Source organism: Eleutherodactylus coqui, chromosome 1, assembly GCF_035609145.1.
Source record: "Eleutherodactylus coqui strain aEleCoq1 chromosome 1, aEleCoq1.hap1, whole genome shotgun sequence".
In the NCBI taxonomy this organism is placed as follows: Eukaryota; Metazoa; Chordata; class Amphibia; order Anura; family Eleutherodactylidae; genus Eleutherodactylus; species Eleutherodactylus coqui.
This window is the reverse complement of record NC_089837.1, coordinates 105,475,151-105,495,033: the sequence shown is the minus strand read 5'-3', so window position 1 is coordinate 105,495,033 and position 19,883 is coordinate 105,475,151. Positions and strand designations below refer to the sequence as shown.

Here is a 19,883-nt window from a genome sequence, read left to right as displayed (position 1 = left end):
CTGACACGTGTTGTTACACAGGAATGAGTATCACTCAAAGCACAGCCAGCATGGAAGCCGGGCAGTATCTTTCCTCCCTCCTGCCTCTATTCACTGTAAGCAGAGAGTTGTTCAGAACTGAATGGCTGCTGTTTATACTGAAGGGCTAGTTGTTCAGTCTCTGCATGCGTTTACACGGGATGACTATTGATTGAAACCCGACAGGAGTGCAGGGATTTGAAAAACTCTGAACGATAATTCGGCCTTAAAGCCCCATTTACACTCAATGATTATCTCTCACAATTTGCTCAAACGATGTCTTTTGCGCAATAATCTTTGCGTGTAAATGCTAGCGTTGTTTACTTTCTGTCTGAACGATGATTTTTAGTTCAACTTAAAATCCATTGTTCAGGCGGAGAGCTGATAGCAGGGACCCGCATGCTGTGATTCTCTACGGGAGCGCTGATAACATTGTATTCAGCTGCAGTCACATGGCAGAACAAAAAGGCTGTATGCAGATAACAGACCACCAGCTGTTCTCTGCATACAGCCTGGGGAGCCTCATTTACATGCAAATGAAGTTAATAAGCTGCTAATGGGTTTTAGTGCCTATTAGCAGCTTATGCAAAATGTTCACTCAAACTGTCATTCATCCTATCTTTTGAATTAAATTTGAGTGATCATCTTTGAGTCTAAATGGGGCTTTAGTTTACTTGTCCTGCAGCAATGGCATTACACACATCCACAAGACCTCTGCAATCAATTACTGCCCTCAGTGCTTTCATGCCGTACATGCAAACGTCATTGCTTAGGTCAATGATTGACTTTAACAGTCACATGGATGTACAACAGGACTGCTTGATGACAGTCGGGCTTCTACTCTGACGGCTGGGACTGACACTGAATCTGGTCTAAGCCATTTAACCGCTTCGATGCTGCAGTCAATATTGAGCACAGCATTTGAATAGTTTACAGAGGGAGGGGGGTTCCCTCTTTGGTACCCCATCAGTCCCCTACAACACAATTGTGGGGTGCCAATGGGTTGCTATTTCAGCTGGAGGTCTAACAATGGCCTGCGGTTCTGTCCATCTACAGAAACCTATTAGGCACTGTCAGTCTAATAGGCAGTCTGCTGTAATACACTGCAATTCGAAAGTATTGCAGTGTATGATAGGAATTTCTGATCTAGAGGATGTTAAAGAGCCCAGAGGAACTAAAATAAAAATGAAAAAATGTAAAAGATTAAATAAAACTCCTTGTCCTGTAAAAAAAGCAAAAATACAAAAACAGTTAGTATCACTACATTCGTAATGTCCGAAACAAAAAAGTGATTGTTATTTAACCCCCACAGTGAATGCTGTGAAAGAAATTACAAAATTTCTAATTCTGCCTCACAATATAATTGAAAAATATATGAATAAAAAGTCCTATAAATCACAACATGCTGGCAACAAAAACTACACCCCATCCCACAATTAAAAAGAAAACATTTTTAACCTACATTCATAGGGGCGATTTAGTCACATGAGTTCTGTCCAATCCTGACGGACAGAACTCACTCTGGAAAACTACCCATTCATCTAAATTGGTTATTTTACACAAGTGATTTTTCTCTCAGACTGATAATCCAACTTAAAAAAAAAAATCGCTGCATGTCCAATTTTTAGGTGATTCTTATTCAAGAATCGCTATTACTCCCTACTGATCCTCCTCGACCTCTCCACAGTATTTGCACTGTTGACCACAAACTCCTCCTCAGTATGCTTTGCTCCATCGGCCTAAAGGACACTGCTCTCTCCTGGTTCTCCTCCTACGTATCTGACCGCTCAATCAGTGTCTCCTTTGCTGGCTCTACCTCCCCTCCTCTTCCCCTTGCTGTTGGGGTCCCCCAGGGCTCGGTCCTCGGCCCCCTCCTCTTCTCCATCTACACACCCCCTACTGGACAAACCAGCAGGAGATTTGGCCTCCAATACCACCTCTATGCTGATGACACCCAGCTATACACCTCTTGCCGTGACATCTCTGCATCTTTCCTCTAGAACGCCACCGACTGTCTGTCCGCTGTCTCTAACACTATGTCTTCTCTCTACCTAAAACTAAACCTCTCTAAAACTGACTTACTGGTGTTTCCTCCTACCACTAACCGATCTCATCCTGATATCTCCATCTCAGTGTGTGCCACCTCCATAACTCCCAGCACGCCCGATGCCTTGGGGTCATATTTGACTCTAATCTCTCTTTTACCCCCTACATCCAATCTCTCACCCGAACATGTCAGCTGCACCTCAAGAACATCGCAAGAATCCGCTCTTTTCTCACTGTGGACACGCTAAAAACGCTTACTGTTGCCCTCATCTATTCTCGGCTCAATTATTGCAACTCGCTGCTGATCGGCCTCCCCTGCATCAGACTCTACCCTCTCCAATCCATCCTGAATGCGGCAGCCAGGCTCATCTTCCTGTCCAGCTGCTACTCGGACACCTCTGCCCTGTGCCGGTCACTGCACTGGCTGCCCGTTAAATACAGAATTCAATTTAGACTCGCTACCTTCATCCATAAAGCTCTCCACAGCACCACGCCGCCCTACATTGCCTCCCACATCTCAATCCATCACCCAGCCCGGGCCCTACGCTCCGCCAACGAAAGACTGAGTGCCCCTTTAATTCAAAAAAAGGCGTGCTCTAAAAACGCACCTCTTCCATGAGGCATACCATATCCCCTAAACCCATCTGTACTCCGCCTGATAACATACTCCCTGTCCTACCGACTGCAATCCCTGCTAGCCATAACCAACCGCCCCCTGCAGTCATACCGATTCAGCCACTATACCGCTCAACCTGACCCTTGTCTGTGTGTATAGCATCCCCCACTCTCCATACCGTGCACAGCTCCAGCCCCTTTACCTTCTGTATCACCCCACTATCTGTAGTATGTAAGCTCGTTGGAGCAGGACCCGCACCCCTACTGTTTCCATCAACTGATTACTATGTAACTGTGGTGTTTGTATTTTTGTCTTTCTATATCCCCGTTTCTGTAAGCGCTGTGGAATGTTGGCACTATATAAAGATTATTATTTCCTATAGGAGCATGGAAAAAACACTGTCCGATTTGCATGCAAGTTTGATGCATTTTAATGCAGGTTACTATAGCAACCACATGAACAAGAAAAGGCAGTGAAAAGGAAAACATGCGCGATAAAGGCATGCATTTCCCATGCACGTGAAATATGCAATAGATCAAAATGACACTGGCCGCACACAGCTGTCAGCAGAAGAGGAAAAGTGTACGGGCCAAAGAAAAAAGGAAAAAAATCATTTTTAACTATTTCTGTTGTGCAAATGTAGGAAAACATAAAAAAAGTGCAGAAATGTAGTTTGGACAGAATGATCCCCGTCTACACGTACGTCCATGATAGCCCCCACACAGGCTGCCCTGCATGTGACACTGCTGCGGCCTGACAGCCGACTCTCAGGAGCTGAAGACGTCACGCGGTGCAGGTTTCAATAAACTTTATTTACACAACTCCTGAGACACAAAACCGATGAAGCTAAACGCTGCGGAAGCCTGACATTACTATCCCTGACCACCGTCGTTTACAAAGAAGCCTTGATTTCACGGCGCACAGATTGTACTTGTTTCTCTGTCTATAGTATTAAAGTTAGATTGAAAATAAAACAAAAAACCGTCGTGCTGAGATTCTGGATGAAGCTGACAAGTGGGAGGCGGGGCGTAATCTGTCACGTGATTGGTGGCGGAGCGCGGTTCAGTCGGACTACAGGAAGTGAGAGACCGGAACCGGAAACTGAGAGAGTAACTGGGAGAACGGAGCTAGCGGCGAGCTCCGTGACGGTGTGGTCGTCGTTCCTTTTGTCGCGGCGCAGGGAGGACCGAGGAGCCGCGGGCCGTGTCCATCCTCTCGTATGTACGGCTTGTTTTCCCATTGTGGTTGGTGTAGAGTGAGCTGACACCTCCGCTGTGTGCTGCGGGGAGGGGGCGCCGCTCATCCCTGTGGCGGCCTGTAGATAAGTCAGCGGGTAGTACTGGCTGTTGTCCGTGCTCTCCCCCAGCTGTCCTCCATCACTGAGCTGCCTGCCCGGGGTTATGGGGCTGCTTAAGGGGACTCTGACAGTTCTGCCTGTCACCCGTCCAGGCCACTTGCAGTGGTACAGGTGCAATCAACACTTTTCTATCCTCAAATTAGGTTCGTTTATAAACATTCAGCGATTCCTAACAAAAATGTAAAAAAGTGCAACACAACTAGCAAGTTGTTTCAACACAAAATGACACTTTTGATGAGTTCCACGGTCTCAGAGTTCTTCACCCCTCTGCCCGGGGCCTTCAGTGCTCACTAGAGGACCCTTGGTCACATGACCAGCTGCAAATAAAATGCATTCCGTCTTTGGCAAATAGTTGAAAGTTGTTTCTAAATTTGGGAAATCGAATTTGTGTTGGGGGTTGAATAATACTGATGACCATGAGTGTATATTTGTGTAATATATATAATATATTATGTGTGTATAAAAATATACACAGTAACAATAAGGCCTTATGCCCACGCGCGGATCAGGTTCTGCATGCGGAAGCCCAGAGTGGAGTCCGAGCCTGCCCGCGGCCGAGGACACTGCCTACCTGTCCAGGTCTTATGCTTTCTTCACTGCCGACGTGTGCGGAAGCGCCAGCCAGCCCCCCGCCGCACATGCTCAGGGTAGTGGTTTTTGTTTTGTTTTTTTTTAAACTCCTGCTTTCCCGCGGAATCCACGTCCCGTCTGCAATTTAATTGCGAACGGGCCATGGCTTGAACAGGTTCCCTTGACTTGAATAGTGTCCGTCTGTGCAGGACCTGCACTGAAATGGAGAACGCTGCAGTTTGTTTTCCAGAGCAAAAGGTCCGTAAAACCAATCTGCATGCTTTAATTCGGCTGCGGACGTCCATGTTTCTCTATCGGCGCCTTGAACTGCGGATCATCTGTGCAGCTGCCCGGATTCTGCAAGTCTGTATGTGGACATTGGGCCTAAGGCCTTATGTACACGGCACGTGCAGATTTCCGCATCGGGAGACCTGCGAGTCAGTGCAAGAAAGACTTTCAAATGCTTGCCAGTGATCGTGGATGCACTGTGGATCGTCTGCGCGGGGAAAAAAACCAGCAAGCACAAAGGTACTGCCTTCCTCCTCCTCCCTATTTGGTTTCCAACCAACCAAATCCGCAATGCATCCTCATTTGAATTGCGTATCGCTCGCTTCCATAGAGATCAATGGACCCATCCGCGTGGAAACCGCGGTAAAATGGAGCATGCTGCGACTTCTTTTTCCGCACGTGGAATCCACAAATAGAATCTGCATGAGGGCTCCCACACAATTGCGTTTTTTGTTAACGCGATTGTCAATGGGACTTTGCAATGTTAACGCAACGCACCAAAAACGCGCGTTGCATTGAGTTTTTAACATTAGAGTCCCATTGACAATCGCGTTAACAGAAAACTCACACACGTGTGTGGGAGCCCTAAGGCTGAGGAAGCTCCATACTGTCCTCTGGGCGACTAGTACAGCAGATCTCCTGTGCGGGTATCGATCACAGATTCTGCAAATCAAATCCCCCTGTGTTCATGAGGGCTAACCTCTGTTCAGTGGATTGCATATAGTCACAGGGGAGAGACGCCGCTACACTACAAGCTGCCACAATGTGGTCAGGGTGGTTTCACATCTGCGCTTGGGGTTCCGCTTTTCTTCTCCGTTCCGGAAGCAAGAAAGGGGAATCCCCAGGGCCGAAACGTTTCGTCGGGCGTACCCCAATGGCTATAATAGGGTCTGCTTAGTTTTGGGACAGAAGCAAAAGTGTATTTCTGGACGGATCTACAATGGAACCTCCAGCCGGTATGTGTGTATTTGCTACGTATGTTGAATCCCCAGGGCGTATATGGCTGTGTATTGCGCACCAATTTAGGACATTCTGTTTTTTTTTTTCCAAGCACATAATAAAGGTCTGATTGGCACAACAGAAATCAATGGGCTTTTAGCATTGACTATTACACGCATGACATATGCACGTTTGATGTGCTCACCCACACAAGGATGTCGCCTGCATATTAGGTCTCATGTCCACAGGCCTTTTTTCACCCTATATTACGCATGCGTTACGTGGTGATTGGAGTTAATGGACTCTCGCTGATCCATGCACATGTGCGTGTAGAAATAAATCTCAGCATGCTGTATTTCTGTGTACCTCACAGCATGAGCACTATACCTTGGTATAACCGGCGTATGCAATGCTGTCCATACTCAATGCATTGTGTGCGGGTGGCGTTTTCATAGACAACTCCATTATGTAACGGCAGGGAATAAAAAAAATAATCTCTGCGCATGTCCATGTGTGTGATATACGCGTGGCATGCGCAGTGCACTTGCAGCCATATGCAATTTTTTTTCCCCCTAGAGACCCAGTATGTACAAACACCGGTAAAATGGCGTGGCTAGACCCACAATGTTTTACCAAAATGGCCGTGGAATATGAGGCCTTAAATGTATATTTTTTTCACGCACATATTATGCAGTGCTAACAGCCCATTGAATTTGATTGTGTCACTCACATCTTCGTTCTTTTCACGCGCGTATGAAAAACGCAGCATGTTCTATTTTGGTGCGTATTACGCACCACTATGGGAATTTAATAATGCAGCAAATACGCATATTACTTGCATTTTTACTGTTTTGTGTACGTGACATGCAGGCGACAAACGCCGTATGTGTCAGTTTTAAGATAATTGTTCTCAGTTAGAGAAACCAAGTCATCTTGTAGATATGATAGCTTTTAATGGCTAACAAAAATACATGATGTTATAGGGAGCTTTTAGACCTCTCAGGGGTCTTCCTCAGGACTAATGAAGCAAATCTAAAGACTTATTTAATATATACACATGATGAACTTAATCTGCACTAGATAACTACCAGACACAGGATGCTTTTAAGGCCGGCTTCACACGAGCGTGACGGGCTCCGCCGCGTAATATTCCGCAGTGAAGCCCGTCACGGCGCCCCCCAGAGACCCCATACTTACCAGCGGAAGATAGCGTGAAGACGCTTCCCCGCCCACCGCCGTCGCGTCATGTGACACGCCCACCGTGTCACATGACGCGGCCGGCCGGCTGTGTCACGTGACGCGCCGGCCGCGTCATATGACGCGCGGCGGAAGGCGGGGAAGCGTTTTTTCACGCTATCTTCCGCTGGTTGCAGCGGGAGATAGTGTGAACGAACGGCTTCCATTGACTGCAATGGAAGCCGTCAGCGCGTACACCTGCGGCAAATAGAGCATGCCGCGGGTGAGGACGGGAGATTTCACGGTGCGAAATTCCGCACCGTGAGCATTGAGCTATTAGGTTCAATAGAACCTAATAGCAGGGGGCAACGCAGCGGATTTTTGCCGCGGATTTACGCAGCGTAAATCCGTTCGTGGGAAGGAGGCCTAAGAGGCACACAGGGCTGTAATATATTCCATGCACAGTTTTTACAGTGGTTTCACACGGCCGACAAGCTCGCTCCAGATTTGTACGTTGCAAGATGCACGAATCTCGCACAAATATGAACCCCGTTCTTTTGAAAGGGGTCATACACATGAGTGGTTTTTGTTGTTTTTTTCCGATGCAGGAAAAAATCGTGGCAAGTCCTATGTTTGGGAATCCCCTTGAATGACCCATTGTTTTCAATGGGGCGGGGAAGCATTGCGCCGTGTGCTAGGCGCACGTGAGTATGAGGTGAAGTTTCCCATTGAAAACAATGGGAAACACTTCGTAATCCTCGCTGTCAGCCGCGTTGGAGGATCGCTACTTCCTCAAAGTGATGCAAGATGTGTGAAATTAGCCTAAAGGTCACTTCACATTCCTGAGGGTCTGGAATGTCCTTGTTTAATATAACCTAATTACACGGTATGGGTGTTGTGGTCAATTGGTGAAGTATTTCAATATAGTATATCAGAGGTGTATGCAGGAAATACATGACACACACCTCCCACAAAAGGCTGAAAGAAATGGAAACGAGCCATTAGGCTGTTATCTGTACGCTGCATGGTCGGAGGGCTGGGAGGTGAACCGACTCCATTACAGCTGATCAGATCCCGCACAGGATGTTCCCATAATGGAAAGCGGAAATTTAAACTACAAGTTAGGACCTATTTACACGGGTGATTATCGCTCAAAATTCGTTCAAACGAACAAAAATGGGCCACAATCGTCCCATGTAAATACAAAAAAAGGTGGATTATACCTACCCGATAATCGGGTTTCCAGTAGTCTCCACGGCAGCACCACCTGAGATCGCCTCCTCCTGATAGGACAGGAACACACCGAGAGGTTAAAAGCTCCCCCCTCTCCCACGTTCCTCAGTGATTTCTAACGAATTTCTGGGGGGTAGGAGCTTTAACTAAAATGATTACCAAGCCTGGTATTTTATCTATGTCTTCATGAATGTAAATTAAGTTATACATTTTCCTTCGGGGGGGGGGGGGGGGGTGGGGTGGGGAAGGTACTGGTGCTGTCCTGGAGACTCCTGGAAACCCGATTATCTGGTAGGTATAATCCACCTTTTCCCAGTCGTCTCCACGACAGCACCACCTGAGACGTACCAACTAAATGAATTTTTCAGGGTGGGATCGCCGCTGAGAGGACCTTATGACCAAACGCCAAATCCTCATCTAACCGCACATCTACCCTGTAATGCTTAATGAACATATGCGGCCTTTTCCATACTGCGGCCTTACAAATATGTTCTACAGATGCTGAACTATGTTCGGCCCACGAAGAGGCTACTGCCTTTGTAGAGTGGGCTTTAAGTTCCGAGGGGACCTCTTTATGTAATGCTTTTTTAGCCTGGGTTCACACAGGGCGGATTTGCTGCCGTTTTGCTGCGGATCGCCGTTGCATAACCGCACTGCGGCAAAACTGCTGCATTTGCAGTGCAATGCAGCACAAATGTGTTTGGGCAAAAAGTTGTTCTCACAGGGCGGACTTTTTCCGCTTTGCTGCAGTGCAGAAATGCAGCTGCGGTGCGGTTTTTAAAGACGCAGCATGTCAATTCTTTTGACTTTTTTCCGCAGCGCCTTTTTGTCCATAGACCTCTATGGACGCAGCAAAAGTAAAAAAACGCTTGCGGATTTTCCGCAAGAAAACACGCAAGACAAAAATAACCTTGGAAGCGGTTTTGCCGCAGAAGCAGTTCTTCTGCGGCAAAACCGCAACGGAAAAAACACAGCAAAACCGCAACAAATCCGCCCTGTGTGAACACAGTCTCAGGCTTCTATAATAGCCAGACGGATCCATCTGGCTATGGAGCTCTTCGCGGCTTTTCTACCCTTGTTTGGACTGAAAAATTGGCCGAACAAATTGTTATCCTGTCTCCAGTGACATCAATACATCGCAGGACGGCTCTTCTAACATCCAGACAGTTAAACTCTTTTCCCCGAGCGTCTCTAGGTTTATCGAAAAACGAGGGAATCGCCACGTCCTGCGCTCGATGGAAAGGTGACACTACCTTAGGCATGAAAGCAGGATCTGATTTAAACTCTATTTTAGTGTTTGTGATTTTAAGAAAGGGGTGGTGGGTGGATAGAGCCTGTAGTTCGCTAACCCGCCTGGCCAAAGTAATTGCCACTAAGAAGAGATTCTTATCGGGAGTGATTCTAATGGCTCAAATGGTTCTGAAGACAGAGCCCTGAGGGCCCAATTTAGGTTCCAGTCAGGGAATAGATTTGTGGTTCTTGGCTTCAGCCTGTCTGCCGCTGTCAAGAACCTACTGACCCACTTGAGTTCGGATAATTTGGTGTCGAACAGGACACTAAAGGCCGCTATCTGGACCCTTAATGTGCTTGGGGAGAGGCGCATATGACCAGGATGTCGTTTAGGTAGGGAACGATCGAGATTAATTTCTGTCTTAAGTAGGCCCCTAGTTCTAATATGATCTTTGTGAAGATTCGGGGGGGGGGGGCTGATGAATTTCCGAAGGGGAGGCATTTGAATTGGAAGTGTTTTATTCCTCTCCCCATGTTTAATGCAAATCTGAGGGTTTTTTGGGAATCTGCGTGGATTGGTACATGGAAGTGCGCATCCTTCAGATCTATGGATGCCATACACACCCCCTTCCTATAAGCCTCACCACTGAGGATATCGATTCCATTTTGAATCTCCGATACATGATGTATGCCTTCAGGGGTTTTAGGTTGATGATCATCCGTGACCTCCCACAAGGTTTCTTTATCAGAAACAACCTGGAGTAATGACCTTTTGAGGTACTGAAGATACTGCTTTTAAATGTAGCAGGTCTCGAATCTCCTGTTGGAGTAAACGCAACTGATGTGAATGAGCCCCCTGTAGTTAGAAACTTTCCTTTGGATGGGATACCAGCTCTATTCGGTATCAATGTGGTGTAGGATTTTGGGGATCGATTGGGCCTATCGATCTGCGAAGCTCCCTAGTCTCTCCCCGACCGCCACAGCACCCTTCTAGCCGAGTTGGAAAGTGCCATTGTTCATGCTGAGAGCTTCACCGTCTCCACTGATGCGTCTGCCAGAAAGTTCGTAGCCATCTTTAGGATTGGAAGTGAATCCAGGATCTGCTTTCTTGCCGTTTTGTTGGACAAATGAAGCTCTAATTGCTCCAACCATACCCCTAGGGTTCTAGCCACACCGGTGGCCGCTACCCCGGGCCTGAACAGACTAGTGGCTGCTTCCCAGGTACTCTTCAAGAGACCCTCCGTTTTGTGGTTCATAGGGTCCCTCAAATGTGTAGCATCCTCGAACGGGAGTGTTGTGCGTTTCGCCACTTTGGCTACTGGGACATCCACCCAGGGTATTTCCTCCCAGCCTGCACACACCCCTTCCTCAAATGGATAGTGCCTCTTAACACCTTAAGTGGAAAAAGAGCTTACGTCCGGTTTATTCCATTCCTTCTGGATTAATTTCACTAGATTTTCATGGACTGGGAAAGTATGCCTACGCCCTCCCCCAAATCCTCCGAAGATTCCGTCCTGAATCAGTGCTCCATCTTGAGGGTGGTCCTCACTGATTTTATGAGTTCCAAAAGGTCCTCCTGGGGAAAATATTTTTTAGTTGTTTTCGTCTGAGGATTCCTCGGGAGCTGGCTGCTCCCCAAAGTCTGAAATTGCTGAACTTTTTTTGGAATCACAATATCTTTATGGACTATAGGGGCGCCTATGGCCGACTCCCCCTTAACTAACTTGGCTATGCAAGCCCTGCACAGCAGTTTAGTGTATGTGGATGGCAAACTTTTTTCGCATTCTGCGCATTTTTTGGTTTTGTCTTGGGAGGGGCATCTTTCTTATCCCTCTGGCAACAAACATAGAGGTATACCACAATAAGCATAACAATACCTTTGCAACAAGTATGTATATGCTTTTTGCCCCATGGGCTACTTACAACCCCCGATGTCGCCCCTGGGTCTGGAATGTCCAGTGCTGGAGCACTCCTACTCAAGTGCTGCAGTCACTCTTGAGACACTAAGCCTGCAGCCGCAAGGCTTATCTTAACGTCCAGCAAGTCTTCTCTCAGATTCCCCCTTTTTTTTTTTACAATTTTGAATTTGGCATCTCTTGCGCTCTGGCCACGCCCCCTCCTCGCGGCGCGAATGCTGACGTCATCATTCCGTTCACGTGATGACGCCCTCCCTTAATGTGACATTGGAGCTCAGTGTTGTTGCGTTGTACTGTATTTTGCTGCAGATTCACCTACCAAACATCTTCCACAAATGCGCTGTATGAGATCTCGGCCCAAGACCGCTGTCAGACGTGTATTTTCACTCCGGTTTTGGTCCCTGGTTTATGAACCGTAATGTGTGTGTGTGTTTTTACATTAGCTTAATTTTCACGACTGTGTTTTTAAAAATAAAAAAAAAGTGTAGCATGCGCTGATTTTGTCCCTTTTCAATGACCCCAAATATGGAGGCCAATACAGATCAAGAAATGACAGTGTTGCGGTGTCATATGTAACGTGTGATAATATGCTCATCTAAGCCCGGCCTACGGCTAATTTCACACAAGCATGGTTGGGCCAAAAGTCGCTACCACAAAATCTGTGCCTGTATTGTGCTTGATTGAAATTTGCCCGTGAGCTATATATTACAGCCCCATTTTTTGCTTTTGATGTCCAAAGAGTGACAGGCAATCAGGTGAGGGGGGCAGGCATAGAAAAAGCTTTTTTTTTTTTTTTTTTGCCTTTTCAACAGCAGTTTTTTTGGTAGTGTTTTGGGGGTACATACGACTTTTTAATCAGTTATTCCATTTTAAAAACACAAGTCTCACAACCCTTTTAACAGAAAAATCAAAAAAGTGATGGGTCTCAGAATTTAAAGACACACAAATTTCTTGAAAAAAAAAAAAAAATTGGCTTTGTGTAGTAGTATTGACCCGCAGAATAAAGGTAACGTGGTTCGTGGGCACTAGAGCAAAATATTAAACTTAAAAACGCAATGTCTGAATTCAGGTTTTTTTTTTTGTTTTCTTTCCATTTTACCTGTGGAAAGAGTTAAAGGAAGTCAGACAAAATTAGCCTTATTAACTATTAGCAGTGTGAGATTAAGACGTGGAGGGATATTCTAGCATTATTTCTTCTGCCAGCGCTTCCATCATTCTATTGCCCCACATGCTGTATGTAAACAAGCCATAGACCTTCTGATGGGCGCATAAGTCAATTATTAAGCAAGCTGAGGAACACTATGAGCAGAGGTACAGGACCAGTCTGAGCCAAGCGGACCGCCAATCGGACGGTCTACGAGTCGTTTGCAGCAGAAGAATGATGTTTTTTCTGTGATGGAAGCGCTGGCAGAAAAATTAATGCTACAATACCCCTGCATGTCTTGGTGCTGATCTGACAGTGCTAATGGCTAAAGGGAATCTGTTACCTACTTTTAGCCCTATAGGTCATAAGCTTAGATTATAAGTATGTGACCCGCTGAGTCTGGGGAGGTGTTATACTTACCTTCCCTGTTGTTCACCCAGTGTCAGCGCTGGAATACATGAGTGGCACTGCTAAGTAGCCCGCCCATTACACAGCGCCGCTCAGTGTATTGAGTGGCGCTTCCAGCATGGGCATGGGGGAAACAGAGGGAGGTAAGAATAACACATCCCCGAACTCCAGGGGTCACCTACTTATTGCCCATAAGCTTAGCTTATAGGCCTAAAAGTAGGTGACACACTTCCTTAACATATACTTAGTAAGTTATACTTTCTCTGAAATGGTTACATGGAAAATTACAACAAATTCTGTAAAAAAGCAGGCCCTCATACAGGAATGTCAACAAAAAGTTGTAGCTTTCCGAATGCGATGATGAAAATATAAAAAAAGATAAAATTGCTACATCCTTATGGCCTAAAAGACATCCTTAATCCTTTTAAGACCAGGCACTGTAAATATACAGCGCTTGGTCCCAGGCTTAAAGCACCGCCGTATGTAAAATTACGTCAGGGATTAGAGCCTACTGCTTCTACAATAAATCAAAAGCAGGATGGGTTGTCAGCTGTTAGTCACAGCTGATAACCTGGAGGAGAAGGGAGAAGTGGGTTTTCACCCTTTCTGCCTCCTCCTTTCTTCAGTACACTTCACTCAATGAGCGCTATGTACTAAAGTGTAAGTGTAACTTTCACTACGGGAGCCAGGAGGTTACGTGACTGCCGGGATTCCCTGCTACAGCAGAGCTGCAGGGTCGTAGCAGACCCTGACCAGCTCTGCCAGTGACTAATTTCAGTACAGGGGATGTTTTTCTCTGTTACTGGGGCTCCTATGGTGCAGCTACAGTGGGAAAGTATTGAGGGAAAAAAAGGGAATGTCTCCCAGAGGTCGTACATGACGTCATGGGGGGCATGGATGGTAAAAAAAAAAAAAAAAATCATTACATACATCAGTAAAACTAAATTACAGAATAAAACAACAATTTATACATAAGAAAGAAAATAATCCAAAGCAGACGCCCACCAAAACAGTCGCTGTATGCGCCCTGTAATCCAGAACCATACATAATATATATCGAAAGGTCCAAAACCAAATGCGAAACCCGTTCCCATACTTTATTTTAGCGTAAGTATACTAATTTAATCCATTACAATCCAATTTTAAATTCAACGGTTTTCTCTTTCTGTCATTATACAACGGCGCCATCGGCTGGCTAGAGCCAGTACTGTGGTATGGGCCATGCTGGAGAGGCCCCCGACAACAGAGTGGCCAGTAAAATACAGAAAGAATACCCTGCCGGACGTCTTCCGGCATCGGAGCTGTACAGCCTTCTATCAGAATGTCTTTGGATGTCAGACCGTGGATTGGAACTGGCTAAAAAGGCTAGAAATGTAAAAAAAAAAAAATATATAGTCAGTGCAAAAGATATAAAAAAATAGCGCTATATGTCACAGGAAAAAAAAACCGCAGCAAAAATAATTTTGGTAGCTAAAGGGAAGAAAATAGGGCAGTAAAACTACCACATGAGTAAAATCCCTAAAAAGTGTCTGGTCCTTAAGGGGTTAAAGGAAGTCTGTCACCTAAATTTGACCTTGTAATCCAATATACTGTTATGTATGCGCTATCATCAAGAAACCAGCGTTACCGTTATCTTCTGCCAAAGTGTCTGCTATGTGAAGATGTTGGCTAATAACGTTGTCCCGTGCTATGTGCTAATGAACTCCACAATGTCCGATGGGCGGTCCACTTCTGCCAGTGGTCCGGGCTTCTCTTCCAGCTTTTTGCTGCCTAATAAACGCCCCCTTTCTTGCTGAGTGACGTCCCTAGCTCTTTCCCCCAGAGACGTCCTACATTTCACCTCCTGTGCGCTTGCATCGAACGGATGGCAGCGCCCGGCCTGAGAAGTCACTGTGCATTTGCCCCGATGGCTCGGTGTGGGGTTGTCTTCTGTCTATTTGCCCCGATGGCTCGGTGTGGGGTTGTCTTCTGTCTATTTGCCCCGATGGCTCGGTGTGGGGTTGTCTTCTGTCTATTTGCCCCGATGGCTCGGTGTGGGGTTGTCTTCTGTCTATTTGCCCCGATGGCTCGGTGTGGGGTTGTCTTCTGTCTTCGAATAGGAGACACTTTGGCAAATGATAAAGGTAACGCTGGGTTCCTTACAGTAGCGCATACATAACAGTTTATTGGGTTAATAGGCCAAATTTATTTGACACGCTTCCTTTAAGGGGTTAAAGGCAATGTATAATTAGAAACTGACCTATTGTATGAATCCGGTTTTTCGATGGGTCCGTTCTCCTGATGTCTGTTTTAGTAAATACTTGTATTCCTCATTAAATAACAATTCTGCATTATCTTTTCTTATGACTGCTGTGCCTAGAAATGTATGAATAAACTGACATCTGGGTCTTACCATTCCCCTAATCAGCGGGTGTGTTCCTACACTGTCTCATACTGGGCGATGTCAGACTGTGGTAGGAAACCCCCCCAACTGGTAACTCCCGAATGTCCGTTTATTCATAAAAGGTACAACGCATCGTCAGAGGAAAGACAATCCGGAATTGTTATATTAGGAGGAATGTACTGGTATTTACTAAACCGGACATGTCAGGCTGGGTGACGGGCCCTCTTCAAACAAAATTTCTAAGAATTTTTGGTGATTTAATTGTACATTTTTTTATGCTGCTATCTATATAAAAAACCAAAAATTCCTGCTGTTTTCGCACTGTTAGACCGGCAGCACACGAACGGGTCGAATTCCACATGTGGGAGCCTGCAGCGGAATCCGCCCCTGTGCCTGGCCGGCGTCTGCGTACCTGTAATGATCTGTATTGCAGATGGTCCAGGCTGCTCGCCATCAAACTCGCACAGTATTGTTTTTAAATTCCTGTCGCCAGGCAGTGACGAGGAACCACAATGTCAATTGCGGAAGGGCCGCGCATCGGGCACGAATCCGCACGAAAATAGAGCATGCAGCGTTTTGTTTTTTTTTCTTTCCTCTCCTCGCGGAAATCGCAATTTGATTCCACGAATGTGCAGGGAAAAAGCACTTTTAGATAGCATGTAACGAACAGCATTAGCTGCATATCTGCCATGCAAATCCGTGCAGGTGCAGCCGGCCATACCTGATTCTTGCAACAGTCTGAAATTTTCCGTTCTGTAGAAATCTCTTCTCTGTATGCATCACATTATAATCACAGGCAGAACTACAGTGACAGGCCTATATAGAGATAACACGGAATTCAACGTTCACAGTAGGTAATGGTCACAGCTCACCTCCTCCCACTCTCTGCACAATGACCTCTACACAGATCATACCCTCAGTATTCTCCACATAGAAGTCAATCTGTAACAGTCCCTGTGGTTGCTAACTTCAGTGGGAGCGAAGCTGGTTATACACTTCACCTGGTCATCTGTGCCGACAGTGGGGGGGTCTCCAACTGAACTGCTACTAATGATCCACCCTGAGGATAGTTCATCCATAGCAAAAGCCTGTAAAATCCCTTTTGAAGGGGTTCTACCAAGATTAGGGAATAACTTGTTGATTGGTGAGGCTCCCGCCACTGAGACCCCTATTGAGCGTGAGAAATGGGGTGTTTCAGTGTCCCCTGTTCTCCACACTGCAGTGAGGAGGAGACTGAATGGAGTGCTGGTCACAAAAGCTACTAGTGCCGCATTCACTTTTATTGGGTCTGTGGAGATAGCCGAGCGGCTACCACTTGGGTATTGCTGTCTTCCCCACTGAAATTAATGAAGCGTCGACCCCGCATGCTCAGCCAGCGCTCCATTCAGTGTGAGATCGCTGCAGGGGAAGAAGTTAACCCTACAGTGACAGGCAGAGTGGGACTTGGGAATCTTGTTCTCAAGATCAATAGGGGTCTCAGCGGTGAGATCCCCACGATCAGCAAGTTATCCTGTGGATAGGGTATAACTTCTAAACTTGGTACAAGCCTTCAAATACTCCAGAACATAGTTACGTCCTGGGCATGCTCGGTTTGTATGGAGCCGTAGCGTGACTCGATCCCGCTCCATACAACGTGGGTCCCGGCTTGTTCTCACAGCTGATCACGGCTGTTAACGCTTGAAATGCTGCCGTCAATTCTGATGCTGCTTGTCAGATTGCAGTATTTTGTAATACTGTTATATTGCATCATACTGCGGAAGTGATCAAATGACCATAAAAGAGAGACAAAAACCTCAGTTTTAAAAAAAGTTTTATAAATAATAAAGTAATGTTTTTTAAAAAAAAACTTTCCCCATATAATCATGGTGTCCTTAAAAGTCAGGTCCCGTTATTTATCCTGCACAGTGAATGTCCTCAGAAAAAAAAATGCGTGTCAGAATTATTATATTTTTTTTTAAACCCAGTCTTCAAGAAAAAAATGTAATAAAAAGCCATCAAATAATCACATGTACTGTATATTCCGGCGTATAAGGCGACGGGGCGTATAAGACGACCCCCCAACTGTCACCTTATACGCCAGGAATACAGTGGAGCAAAAAAAAAAAATCAGTACTCCCCTCCTGCGGCGTTCTGCGGCGCTGCTGCAGGCTGTCGCTGCCTCCTGGTCCCCGGCAGAGCATTGCTTTCTGGACGCAGGGCCGTCAGCCAATCACAGCCATTCAATGACATCATTGAATGGCTGTGATTGGCTAAAACACACGTGCCTTCAGCCATTCACAGTCATTCAATGATGTCATTGAATGGCTGTGATTGGCTAACACACGCTGTCAGCCAATCACAGTATTAGCTTTCTGGAGGCGGGGATTTCAAGCCCTGCGTCCAGAAAGCAATGCTCTGCCGGGGACCAGGAGGGAGCGACAGCCTGCAGCAGCGCCGCAGAACGCCGGGGGAGGTGAGTAATGATTTTTATTTTTTTTTGACACACCTTTTTTTTGTATTACCGGCGTATAAGACGACCCCCGACTTCAGAGCAGATTTTTCGGGGTTCAAAAGTCGTCTTATACGCCGGTATATACGGTACTCGAAAATGTCGATAGGAACTATAAAAAAGTTACGGCTGCAGAAAATAAATTTAATTTTTTTCCCAAGGATATTTATTAAAGTACAACAAAAAAAACGATACAAATTTGGTATCGTAATGATCCTACTGAACCGTAGAATAAAGTTAACATGCCATTTTTACTACAGTGTGCGCCATAGAAACAACCCCACTGGCCCAAAGATGACGGAATTGCGTTTTTTTTTTTTTTTTTGTTTTTTTTTTAAATTTTAAATTTGTTTTCCATTTCACGCTACTTGGAATTCAAGTTGTTTTTTTTAGTACATTATATGCTACATTAACTAACACCATTGAAAAATAGAACTTATCCCGCAAAAAATGAGCTCTCTGACCGCTACGTGGATGGATAAATAACAGCTATGATTTTTTTTGAAAGTTGGGAGGAAAAAAAAGGTTTGTGTCCTTTAAGAGGTTAAATACGCAATAATCTCTTGGAACTTTTCATCTTCATTTTTCTGTTGCCTTTAGTTGTGTTGGGCTGCGGTCACACAGGGCTTAAATCTTGCAGAATAACCGCAGTGGGTCACACGAAAATACTGCGCGATTTCCACGGCAGAAATGCATCTTTAAAACTCGTGCCGTTCAGCGTGGGTTGTAAAGTGGCTTCGCACGCCTGCATTTCGCTGCAGGCGGATACACGGGGTCTGCTTCCATAGAAGTCAATGGAAGCTGTCCCTGCAGCGGCACTTCTGCAATGAGGATCCGCATCATCGCCTAGGTGACGGCGCAGGGAAATCTGCATCCGCATTACAAAAAAAGAAAGACTTCTGACAGATATGCAGGGTCCGCCGGCAGTGAGTACGGGAGGATTCCGCACACCGAATCCATGCATACCTGTGTGCACGAGGCCTTAGGGTTTGTTCGTTGCATGATAAGCTGCAGTTTCTATTGGTATCATTTATTTATAACCACTCAGGTTTTTTTGCTGGGTTCAGAGATTCCTCAGTAGTGCACAGGAAATGTGGAGTAGTGGGCTGTAGCAGTCAGATTCCATCCCGCTTTACAAAGTGCTTCTGCTAAATGAAAGCTGGTATATACTTGCTACGGACTAATATATATATATATATATATATATATATATATATATATATATATATATATATATATATATATATAATATATATAATGTATATACTTTGCCTTTGAAGTGGTTTTGGTAAATCTGCTCCTATAGATCTTGAAGAGAGAGGGGATCACCGGCATACAGGTATGCTCTATGGATTAGACATACATACGGCATCGCTGTCTAGTGTTTCCAGTAAGCATGAAGCTGCTACCCTGTGAAGTCATCTAGTTGTGTTTTAGTAGTCAGCAAGGTTTTTGCTTAACGGGAATCTCAGCAGGTTTACTGCCTGTCTACTGTCAGTATGTGCAGCGTCCATAAAGTAAACCACTATTCCCGTCTCTTGCTGCTAGGAGGGCTCTGCCGGGCAGGACTTGTCCTCAGCTGATTTCCCTTTGTCCAGTGAGCTCTTATTGACTGTTGCAACTTCCAACCCGGAGACGGCTGCAGCTGTCAGTAGGAGCTGCTCCACAGCTCATTGGACGACAAAGGGGAGAGAACTGAAGGAAGCCCTAACCTCAGATTACTAAAGTCATTGAAAAGCAAGGAATAAAAGTGTTGTGTTTTTTTTTATAATCCGTGCTGCACTTGCTGACGCACAGATATCTCTTATCCATGCTCTTGGCCTTTTACAAGGAGCTTGCAGCAGTTTTGCATTGACAAAACTGTTGACAGACTTCCTTTTGAGTGGTGTGCCTTTTCTAAAAGAACCTGATCTGCTTGGGATCTCATCATAGTGGCATCCTGACTTGTATTGTCTGTCATTGCCAGTATAAAAATACACACAAGCAGTCTTATAATGCGTCCATGGGCGTTCTATGAAGTATCTCCCCCTCCACTCCCTGAACACATTGAAGGATAACTATAAAGTGTATG

The 19,883-nt window shown here is 45.7% G+C and overlaps 1 protein-coding gene across 2 annotated transcripts in view; it reads left to right on the top strand.

Annotated features, from left to right (window-relative positions):
• The first annotated feature begins 3,760 nt into the window (after nucleotides 1-3,760).
• Nucleotides 3,761-19,883, top strand: part of WDR33 (WD repeat domain 33) — an 86,844-nt gene continuing 70,721 nt past the window's right edge. The window contains exon 1 of one of the 2 annotated variants that reach the window (XM_066598674.1): nucleotides 3,761-3,897. The gene's annotated coding sequence lies outside the window, so the exon portion shown is untranslated. Of the gene's footprint in view, nucleotides 3,902-19,883 lie in introns of both variants that reach the window. The other variant, XM_066598679.1, reaches the window with a different exon arrangement.